The sequence below is a fragment of the Silurus meridionalis genome, chromosome 18 (assembly GCF_014805685.1).
Source record: "Silurus meridionalis isolate SWU-2019-XX chromosome 18, ASM1480568v1, whole genome shotgun sequence".
Classification (NCBI taxonomy): domain Eukaryota; kingdom Metazoa; phylum Chordata; class Actinopteri; order Siluriformes; family Siluridae; genus Silurus; species Silurus meridionalis.
In genome coordinates this window covers 20991740-21003149 of record NC_060901.1, presented here as the reverse complement: position 1 = coordinate 21003149, position 11410 = coordinate 20991740, and the positions used below count along the sequence as shown (strand labels likewise).

Sequence of the window (11410 nt, the reverse complement as noted above, 5' to 3'; positions counted from 1 at the left end):
GCTCAGATATCTTTTGTGCTTCAAACACGTTCTTTTTTTAAAAATTTTTATTATTATTTTTAATCCATTTTTTTTTTCACTGCAGTCTATGCGCTTTTGGATGGTGCTATAATGGATTCTGACATACAGGGGGCGCTCTTGTTTCACACGCGTTTCTATCCAGCACTAGTATTAAAGTAACATTTTGAAATGATCGTCAAGTTTGACAAGGTAGAGATTTTTTAATACGTTTTATATATTCGGCATTTGTTGGGACAAAGTGAAGTCTTTAGTGTTTGGTTGAAGTTATTTCATTAGAAACAAATCAACACATTAAATCATTTATAATTTTTTATTAAATTAAATAAAAAAATAAAATGTATTGTGTGTGTGTGTGTGTGTGTGTGGGTATGACTGCCCTTACAAGGATTTTGTTTTGGTGACAAGCTTCCAGCTGCACATTTTTTTTACTGAAAATAAATAAAATAAATAAAAAAGTGGTATTGCACATTTTTATTTAAAAATGTTTTAATAAATAAAAAGCATTATTGCAAAAAATAAAATAATAATACATAAATAAATAAATAAATAAATAAATAATGGTATTGCACATATTTAAATGTAATTGTACAGTAGGAAAAGCATTTTACTGTTATGGTAAATAAACAAGGATTTGTTTGAGGGGAAAAAATCTACTGCAAGTTACAGGGCTGTAAATTGTAGGACGTACTCCCTACGTCACTCCCACTTTATCACTTTTCATTCCCTTTTAATGAGTAGGACGTGAACGCCGAATTGATCCAATGCTTAATTGATCCATTGGATCTTTTGCCTAACGATCTCTTCATTGTCGTGATCTCACGATACTGACATGATCCATATCAGTAAATTGCAGTCTGTATAACTTTTACACCACTGGGTGGAGCAATGTGACCGCCGGTATCACACTAAGCGATTATTTTTCGTCAACGAATCAGTGTTCCTGATCACTTCCGGGACTCATACCCGCCCCAAACCGTGTAAATCACGTGACTACTAAAGTGTTCGTGAGGGAGCATGTGATTCGTTAATTAGACCTATCGAGCGGGACTTGGTGCTGAATGAACCAATCAGTGATCAGTGAACGGTCAAGTGGGCGGAGCTAAGATATTGAGCGAATTGAGCGCGAGCAGTCCCAATTAAGTCCCAGAACTCTAATTAATTTTCGGTATATATATATATATATATATATATATATATATATATATATATATATACATATATAAATATAAATATAAATAAATAGATTGATCATGACTCTACACAATAAGCACCACAAAGAACTGGAAGTTGATTGCTGCAAATGTAAGTCATGATTTTTGTTTGTTTGTAACGCAGTATTTAACAAAATATAATATTTTTTATAAATATATAATTTTCATATTTTATAAAAAAGATTTTTGATACATTGGTCAAACTTCACAAACTGAATTGTCGAACAAAATGCACGAAACATGAATCTAGATTTGCTGAGTCACTGCTAAGAGATGCACGTGTCATTCATTTCTCCATCTTTTTTAGCAAGGAAGAAAAAGTGAGACTTTTTTTAAAATGTCATCCTCAAAAATTCAGTAGTTCATCTCTCTGCTCTCTAATCTACTCCGAGTCGTTCGTTCTTTTGTCTCGTGACTCCTATAGACGCTTTGCAGTGCATTACACAGAAAACTGAATTGAGTAGCTCGTCCCATGAGACCTCTGGTTCTCATTCTATTGTCACGTGACTCCCATATACGCAGTTCTATAGACATATATTAATGATTGGAACGATCGTCAAAGTTGACGTATGTAGACGTGATGGGGATCTGCTTATTGAACATCTAACATTTTATGATCAAAGCAACGAAATGACTCAAAAATAGATTTGTTCGTTTTGATGAATGAGATTCAAAGACGCTAAAATGAACCGAACTTCTGATCACTACTGCGTATCGCACGTATATATTGAGAAATACCTCTGGATGGGGTAATGAGGCTTCCTGTGAGTCGCAGTAAAAGTAGGCAATCAGGGGTGTTTATGAGCTTGTGTGTGTAGAAGAGGGTAGGTGGTGCTTTCATTTGTATATGTTGTTGGCTGGTTTAAAGGCAGCTGATTTGCTTTAACCCAGGAGTCATGTGATCATCAGCTTAGTAAGCAACAATATATTTTACAAACTAAATAAAGCTAAATGTCAAGTCGAGTTTATTTCACAACGGACATTGTAAACGCTTGTAAGACATTCTACTGGAGAAAAGACATTTCTCCATCTCATGGTAAGAATATGGCTGTAAGGAACTCCGAAAATGACGTGTGTGTGTTATTTAAGGACATTAATGCAGCTCTGTCTGGCTTTTCCCCCTCACGGTTCGAAGTTCTTTCATCTTCATGGGGCTCGACAAAGCAGTGTCTTCTGCCACATTAGTTTGTGTTTGGTGGCGAATGCTCCTGGAGATGTTTTTTTTTAAATGAGGGAAAGCAGACGGAAACTGCGAAAGGGGAAGTCGCTTATCGGTGCTGACAGACGGAGAGCCAAATGGGGAAATATGTCATCACTTCCCAGCAGCCGTCCTCACACTCCTCGTGCTGCTGTTCGGGCAATAATCGTTTAGAACTGTATTCCAATAGACAGTTTCAAAAACATCTTCTCAAAAACATCCTGCCGTAGGTACGAGTCATGTTCCTGGTGTTTTGTTTTCTTCTTCTTTTTCTCTTTTCTTTTTTTGTGGGATTCATATTTATATCTTGGTGCACTTTTACTGATTCGTATATATTTCACAAAATATCTGTTTTGAAATGAGGTAAAAAAAATAAAATAAATAAATATTAATATAATTATTATTATTATTAAACAACAAACAAATAATTGTTGATGTCCGTTTTATTATTTTTTATTGCATTTAATACAATGTATTAACCCTTTCACTTTAACTCAAAACAAAACATACTTTATTTGATTATATTCTAGAAAAATATAATATGTAAATCACTTCCAAACTTTATTAATTGATTACTTAATAACAAAAATAATAATAATATTTAATATCTTTATACAATAAATAATTATAAATGTAAATATATTCAAAAACGAACACAAATATAAATATACAATATAAATAATCTGTATGTCACTTTCAATTGTTATGCAAAAATACTGTTCTAGACCGTAAAAATTAAAATATATTAATTATATTTTTATTTATATATTTTACCTTTTCATCACGCAATATTCCGAATCTGTGTAACTGTTGTGTGGTCAGAAACAAACTTTTCGGGAAAAATAAAATACGTTTTGCACTTAATTTTTTGGTGATTTTTTTTTTATTTATTATTTAAATTTTGTATTATTGTTATGATTTAAGGTATGCTGTTTCAGCTTTTTTTTCCACTCATGATATGATGCAATTTGGAGTAAAAAAAAAAGAATTTGCATAAAAAATGTTTGTGTGAAAGTTTCATTAATCTGTTTTAAAAATAAATACAGCAGAAAAACACGGCTTAATAACTTTCACAAGATCGAGCGTCCAAAAGTATTTGGACACTCAGCATTTCCACTTGTGTGCTTCTTCCCCAAAATGTTCACACAAAGCCCGAGGCACACAGTTGTAGAGTCTTTGGATGCAGAAGCATGTAATCTTTCGTTTTTCCAGTTGAACTTGGAGATGACACACAGAAATCCAGCTCCACAAAGATCTGCTTTCCATGGGTTGGATGTGTGTAGAAGATCTTGAGTGGTGTATCTGTTATAGAGCTCAAACCCTATTGAACACCTTTGGGATGAATTGGAACGCCACTAATGCCTTTGAGGATGAATGAGATCCTACAAATCTCACACAAAATCTAGCGGAACGTCTTCCCAGGAGAGTGGATCTTATTATGAGAGCAAATTGAGACTCAATGTGGAATGAGATGTTTAAAAAGAAGCACAAATCTGAAAATGCTTCTATAAAAAATGTACCTTAAAAGGATAATTAAGAAGAACATTATGGAGGTTTTGAGTAGATGGAAATAAATGTAGGTCATTGAGAAAGGATGCAGAAGAGAGGAATAGGTGGGAGAAGAATAACGTCTGTTCTTGCACTGATGGATCCGATGCGTGACGGCGTGAATGTGTGCTCGTATGTCTCTAAAGACCGGTGGTTTGTTCAGGTGATTTACACAGACCAGGTCTGAAAGAACTGATTCCTGAGCTATTTACATACAAGATGTGAAAAAAGAAAGAAAGAAAGAGAGAGAGGGGTGATAGGTAAAGAGATAAAGAGAAAAAAGGAGCAAGGCTGTGAGGCTGTTGTGTTCCAGCTCAAGCTGCCACTGAAACCTGTGAGGGATGTGGTGATAATGAGTTCGTTTTCTTGCAAGAGAAGTGACGATTGGAAGATATTTTGCTTTGCATATACAAGGTCATGACCTTTTAATTGATTGTATCAAACTTTATTATGAAACATCTGTACATTTTAACAGCTGTTCCAACACTGGAAACTCCACCATATAACTTTATATTACATACGAAGTGGTATCAAAAAGTTTGAGACTAATGGTGTAACTGGTGGTGTTCGGACCCACGTGCGTTACCACGTCTGCGATTTCATCACGGTTAGAACAAAGAACATACGTGAAATTCTGCGTGCAACTGGGCAAATACGCCACAAAGACGTTTGAGGTGTTTTGAGCAGCACAGCGACGAGAGAGCAGACCTTCAAGCTCACCGTCGAAGTCATTAGGCAACTTGTGCATGATGATCATCGGAATATGATCCACTGGATCTCACTTACGCACCTACCCTACTCACCAGATTTGGCTCCTGCGGACTTCACCCTCTTCCCAAAGATAAAGATCCGGCATAGAGATTGATTGTATTGCTGTGCATGGGGACTATTTTGAAGGTGTTAGTGAGCAAACGTACATAAATTAAGTACTTTAATGTAAACAGAGCGAGTCTCAACACATTTTGATACCACCTCATATGACCACACTAGCAACTATTTTGGTCCTTCTTTCCTTCTTGTTGTTCAGATTTGATGAGAACAGGCAGGTGATGCCCATCCATGTGTTTTGTTTAATAAATTACCTGCTCAGTATGAGATGTTCAGAAACTTCACAATCTGACAAATCATTTATTTATTTTATTTATTTAATTACTGCTGTTTTTCTTTTTCCCGGCTGCACGTTTACGTCCCAACAGCTGCTCAGTGATTGAGCGCCAGTCTGACCTTGCAATCAGCATATTCTCTTCTAGATGTTTCTTGCGAAAAATCGCATGTCGCTGCAGCCTGGAAACAAAGTTGCCGCTCCACATTGCTCATTGGTGACTAATTAAAAAATTTATCACTTTTGCAGAAGTATTTATTTCTAACAAACGTCAAACCTGCGATCCTGAAACAGGAAGATGGCAAAGCTAGTGTGAAGGATCAGATGTGATGGTCCATTACTGCCATTGTACCGAGATTTTAGGTGTTATATCCAGTCTTTGATCTTGGTTATGGTGAGACTGTAAGAGCACAAAACTCTCATTAAATGATGTGTCCTAAACATCTTTTACTTTCTGATCTTCTAATTAGTTACCCTGGTCCTTAACTGTAGAACCCCTTTTGCTCGAAAAAGGGGGCCTGCCTAACATCTATCAGAATTGCTGACTTACCTTTTAATATACTTTTTCCATGAATAGGTATTAACTTATTCACAATAGTCAAATCTCTTTATTTTATAGCGTTAGAGTTTCTATCCAATCAGATTTCACCGACCATGTCACGTGTTGGAATAGTGTGTATATATAGTGTACATCTGTAACATTCTTTGTAAAACGTGAGATTCTGAGTGCTTGGGTGAAGCCTAAATTGAGACAAAGGTGCACAGGCAGACGGAAATAACCGCTGCTGACACTACAGCTGGTCTACAAACACGTGCACGTGTGAACAATCCGCCGTGAACGATCTCGGCTCCAGAAGGAGCTGCGCAATAGCAAAAACCCGGAGGAGAAATATCCGGCTCACAGAGGAAGCGCTGATCGCATAGTCAGCCGAGGTGAGAGGCCCGATCTTCAGCTTTAATTGAAATGCCAAAAAAAAGAAGATCTGTTTTACATATGTGGAAATGACGGGTACAATTCTCCTCGCCGTCTCCGGTTTCACCTGAGAGGCTTTGGGTGTAGCACAAAATGATTCCGGATGAGCTGGGGCAGGCTTTAATCCCACAGCCTGGTCCCTGAGCTGGGAGATTAGATTCAACAGTTTGAAAGAATTATTCCAGAGTAGCTATGCAGAGAATAAAAATGTCAGCGCCCGAGTGTTAATAGAGAGAGCTGTTTTTTTCCCACAGGCCACATTTTAATGCCAGAATCATCAAATGACGGCCTCATGAGTCGGGAGGTGTTTACTCCGGCCATCAGATACAGTCAGGTCTCCTGAAATTATGATATATCTGATCAAGACATACTGAGACGTGTAACTACATTTAGCTGTGTGTCTGTGTGTTTGTGCTTCTGGTCAATGATTGAGATCAGGGTGAGACAGGATCAGATAGTGTGAGATGATAGTGAGACAGTTTAAGGTCAGGGTGAGACTGGATTAGACATTGTGAAACAGGTGAGGCCAGGATAAAAAACACTGACATCTCACGTCAAAAAAAAAGGGTGAAAAAGAGTGAGAGGGCAAGACAGGGATAAAACAGTGTGTGGCAGCATTAAACAGGGTGAGATCAGGGTGTGTATTTGTTTGTACAGTACATACTTATGTATATATGTGTGTGTGTGTGTGTGTGTGTGTGTGTGTGTGTGTGTGTGTGTGTGTGTGTGTGTGTGTGAATTAAATGTTGATAATTATTTGATCAGAGAACATGTTTAAAGCAGCAGCAGGTCAGATCGGATGTTGACTAAAAAAAAAAGTGTTCATGTAGCCAGCAGTGGCCTGTAACTTGTCTTCGACACTTTGTGACACGCACCATCAATAAGCCGGTGTATAAACGACCTGTGTGTGTGTGAGTGTGTGTGTGTGTGTGTGTGTGCATACTTTATGCATGCCTTTATTTCTTGCTAAAGCTGATATTTCTCCTCCTGTGCTCTGAGGAGCTCTACGTCTCCTTATCGATCCTCATTAAAACAGAAGGAGCGTGTTAATAGACTTGCCTGCGATTCTCTCTGCTGTAAAGTTTCCTTCCTGGCTCCATTCGGCTCTGATAGGCTCCTCACTAGTCAATTTGATTGTTATTCCATCCATGTAAATCTGAGTGGCCTGCTTTGAGCTATCAGTTCAGAAAAGAACCACAGATGGCTGGAAAAGTCGGGTACTTTTGGCCCTACGGCATCCGTATTTTTATTTTGATGCACAATCTCGTAAATCCGCCGTAAAACAGATAGAGTAGTGAGATAGTGTGTAAATGTACGATTGCCAGAAGTACTTCGGTAAAAAGGCGAGAAACACATGCTTCAAATAAAAATAAATAAATAAATAAATAAATAAATATATATATATATATATATATATATATATATATATATATATATATATATATATATATATATATATATATAAAGTTGGGAAGGGAAAAGCACTTCACTTTTTTTTTATATAGAATAAGAGGTTAAAGCGTAATGTTTCCAAGCTGGCCCAAACACACAGAGAGTGTGTCCTCTGTGAAAGGCAATTGATTTCAGGTCGTTATTGCGGCTGAAGCCGATACTAAATCACCGCTAATTAATATGCTAAAAAACTTTCCCTCCAGCACTTATCTCTTACTACAGCAGCCAGCACCTTGTTATTTAATTACTTATGGGAGAATCTGAAAGAAGAAGAAGAAGAAGAAGAAGAAGAAGAAGACAGGAAAAGAAATAAAAAATAAAGAAAATAAATGGTTTCTGGACTGAGAATTTGTGGAATTATTTTAAACACACACACACACACACACACACACACACACACACACACACACACACACACTGCTGGCTCTGGTGGTGGGAAAGAAATCTTATAGCGTTAACACTTTCCGCTTTTGCATTCAAGTTTTCAAAGTCAGCTTTGGCAACGTGGAGTCCCTGGGAGTCAGGGTTCGGGAAGCTTTTTGTTATAGCGAGCTGTTTTGGTAGCGATGTCTGTGAAACATGGAACGTACTGTAAAATTAACATTTTGAGATTTTCTGGTATAGTTTGCAGTATTATGAGTCAGGATTGAAATGGGAAACACTATAAATGGTAAAATCTGGAACTACATTTTCCATTCGTGGGATGACTTGTGTCCTGGTTCAGGATGTCCTTCAGGAAGGTCCTACTATGAAAATTGGTTGATTTGGTGTGTTAAGGTCATTGTGAGTGATAGGATTAGCACTTACTGCTTTTCTAAAGCTTCCCAACTATAAAGAATCAAATTTGATTTGGAACATAATTTGGTTTTGGGGCTTGTGGGTACAATCTGGTGTTTACTATACTTTACTGTACTATAATATAATATACTACACTATAATTTACTATAATATAATATACTACACTATACTATTATATCATATACTACACTTTACTGTATTATACTATAATATACTACACTATAATTTACTATAATATAATATACTACACTATACTATTATATCATATACTACACTTTACTATAATATTATATACTACACTATAATTTACTATAATATAATATTATATAATATAATATACTACATTATACTTTAATATACAGCATTTTTAAAATGTATTATCAGGAGATGGGAAAATTGTATTTCAAACTACAATATAATATAAAATAATATATAATATAATATAATAAATGTGTGATCATTGTCTTTACAGAAGATAATGATGGTTCCTTTAATACTGGTTCCTCTGAAGGTTTCTTCTCTCTTGGTGTAGGTATGATGTCAAAATATGAGCTGTCATGACTTCGAATCCTATAGCAGCTAACATGTCTCATATCACTGGACAAAAACCTGTCACGATAACTTAAGACATCTAAAAACTGTAGAAGCAGGACAGCACCGAAATGTACACAGGTGTTTCCGTTCCCAAACTGGTGACTGGCCAGAAAACTGGCCAACACCCACTCTTCCACAGCCATAACCTGAAGGTTATTGTGTACATATGTATTTATATGGACAAACATTTGTGGACACCTGACCATAATGTGAATGTGAATATTGTTGAACATCCCATTAAATATTTAGTTTCCATTTACTCTTATAATAAGCTCCAATGTGCAGGGAAGATGTTCCAGTAGAGTTTGTTGGGATTTGCGAGCACAAGGTTCCATTTTATACGCCGAGGTGTTCAGTAGGGTTGGAGCTCGACAGCAGGCCACTCAAGATCTTCCACACACCATCTTCCACACCATGGAAAGCTTATCTTCATGTCACTGGCTTTGTGTACTTTGTGTTATGCTGGAGTTACAGGTTGGGGTCTCCTAGTTTAAGAGAAGGAAACTTTTCATGCTTACGTTTTTTGAGGAAGAACCCTATACATCTGGAAATGTCATTTACATTATGCTTCCAGTGTGTTGTGTTTATCGAGCTCTCAATTTTCTAAAGGACCTGAGTGCTGAGGAGGAAATAAAGTAGCTATGATGACTAAATATCTGACCAATTTTTTTCAGCAGCCACATTTTGACTTTCATTTAAATCTAAACATATAACCCGGGCTCAGAAATGCAAATGTAGACGGTTTGAAGCGAGCCAGAGAGATTAAGTAAACAGTCACGGCTTTGCTTTCATACTTGGTAAAATGCAGTTAAATCACCCTGGTTCTGCGTACATTAGGATTTCGATGAATTTTATATGAAATAGTAAACACTGATTTTTTTTCCTTCCGAATGCTCCCTCTTCACCAAGCCGTCTAAAGCTGATATATTTGTCACCGCTGCAGACTCAAAAAAAAAAAAAAAAGAGTTTCTTTCCTCCATAAAAAAAATCACTTCCCCCTATTCCCAGCCAGTAAACAGGTTGTGTGGGAGGCTGAGCTGAACAGGATGAAAGGATCCACACATACCACGTGGGCAGCCCTTTAGGCTACTCTTTAAAAAAAAAAACGCTTTTTAGATTCGCTTGGCGCTCGTGTAAAATAGCCTTATCGGACTGCGCGAGTGTGTGCGGCAAATTCGTGGCGGCTTCCTCCTGCTACTATCTTATCACCAAGGAACATCGGGGCTTTTCTTGGAATCAAATAAATAAATAAGTAAATAAAAACCGACTTAAACCTGGACCCCAGAGCACTTTGTATCGGCCCAATTTGCACTTCAAAACGGTGCTGAAGGAAAACAAGTGAGAAGGTGTCTGGTTGTCAGACAACACCCCAAACCATCACCCCCCCCATCATTATTGGTTTTTTCGTTCTGACTGTAAGCATTGATGTTGTCTTATCGGCTGTGCTCAGAAATAGTGCTCCGTCCCGGGATTGGCCCAAAGTGGGGGGACGGAGGGCGCCGAAAGACACACAGAGGTGTGTTTGTTGGCAGATGTTAGCAAAGTAAAAATAAAACCTATACTAGGGAGGTAGTGATATACAGCCATTATGGTGTACAATAATGCAGGACTTTATAATGCTGCAGCAAAATATGGCATTAAGAAGAGTTCCAGGTGATATATACATATACAATATATATATATATATATATATATATATATATATATATATATATATATATATATATATATACATATATATACATATACAACCTCAATTCCCATTCCCTCCATTCTTCTACAGAACACGTAGCATCACTAAACAAGTATAGCCTGGATTCTCTACGACTGGAAATCCACTTTCGGATTCCATCAGAGGCTGATGATTTAGTCCGTTCTGGCTGTTGTGGATCGAAATCTATTCTCCCTGGAGAAAGTGCATTCACCACTTCCATTAGTGACAGATAAAGGCCAAGTCAAGTCACAGCAATATCCACATCCACGAAGGTGTCCTACAGATTTATTCTTCTCAGGGGGGACTATAAAAACCTCTCACGATCATGACGTTCTTTTAGGGTTTATGGACTTTCAGAACTGGACAGCGCCCTCCGGGTGTTTTCGAGGATCTTCTCTGGAGATCAGACGCTCGGTTGTGTTGAAATGGTAGTGATGTGTCATGGCAGGTACATATGATGGATTTCTGCAGGTAGAAATGTACATCCACCAAAGCTAAAAATATACTTGTAAAAAGATTTTTTCGGCCACATAGGTGTTGACAAGTCATGTGTCATAGTTTTCTTTCTTTTGTGTGTGTGTGTGAGAGAGAAAGTGAAAAATATTTGAGATGTTATTATATAAAAAAAACTATCTAATTTCTCATATAGCTGCAGTTATATATTTTTGTATTATATTGTATTCCTTGTTTTATTTTTATTGTATATATTTTTTTATCTTTTTTATTTATTTGATCCTCTATATCTCTGTCTGTGTGTGTGTGTGTGTGTGTTTGTGTGTGTGATATATGGACAAAGGTT

General features: G+C 36.9%; 1 long non-coding RNA gene across 1 annotated transcript in view; it reads left to right on the top strand.

Moving 5' to 3' along the window:
- The first annotated feature begins 1248 nt into the window (after positions 1–1248).
- The window catches only part of LOC124400765, a 50865-nt gene continuing 40703 nt past the window's right edge, over positions 1249–11410 (top strand). The window contains exon 1 of the long non-coding RNA XR_006928433.1: positions 1249–1323. This is a non-coding gene — a long non-coding RNA (uncharacterized LOC124400765). The remainder of the gene's footprint in view (positions 1324–11410) is intronic.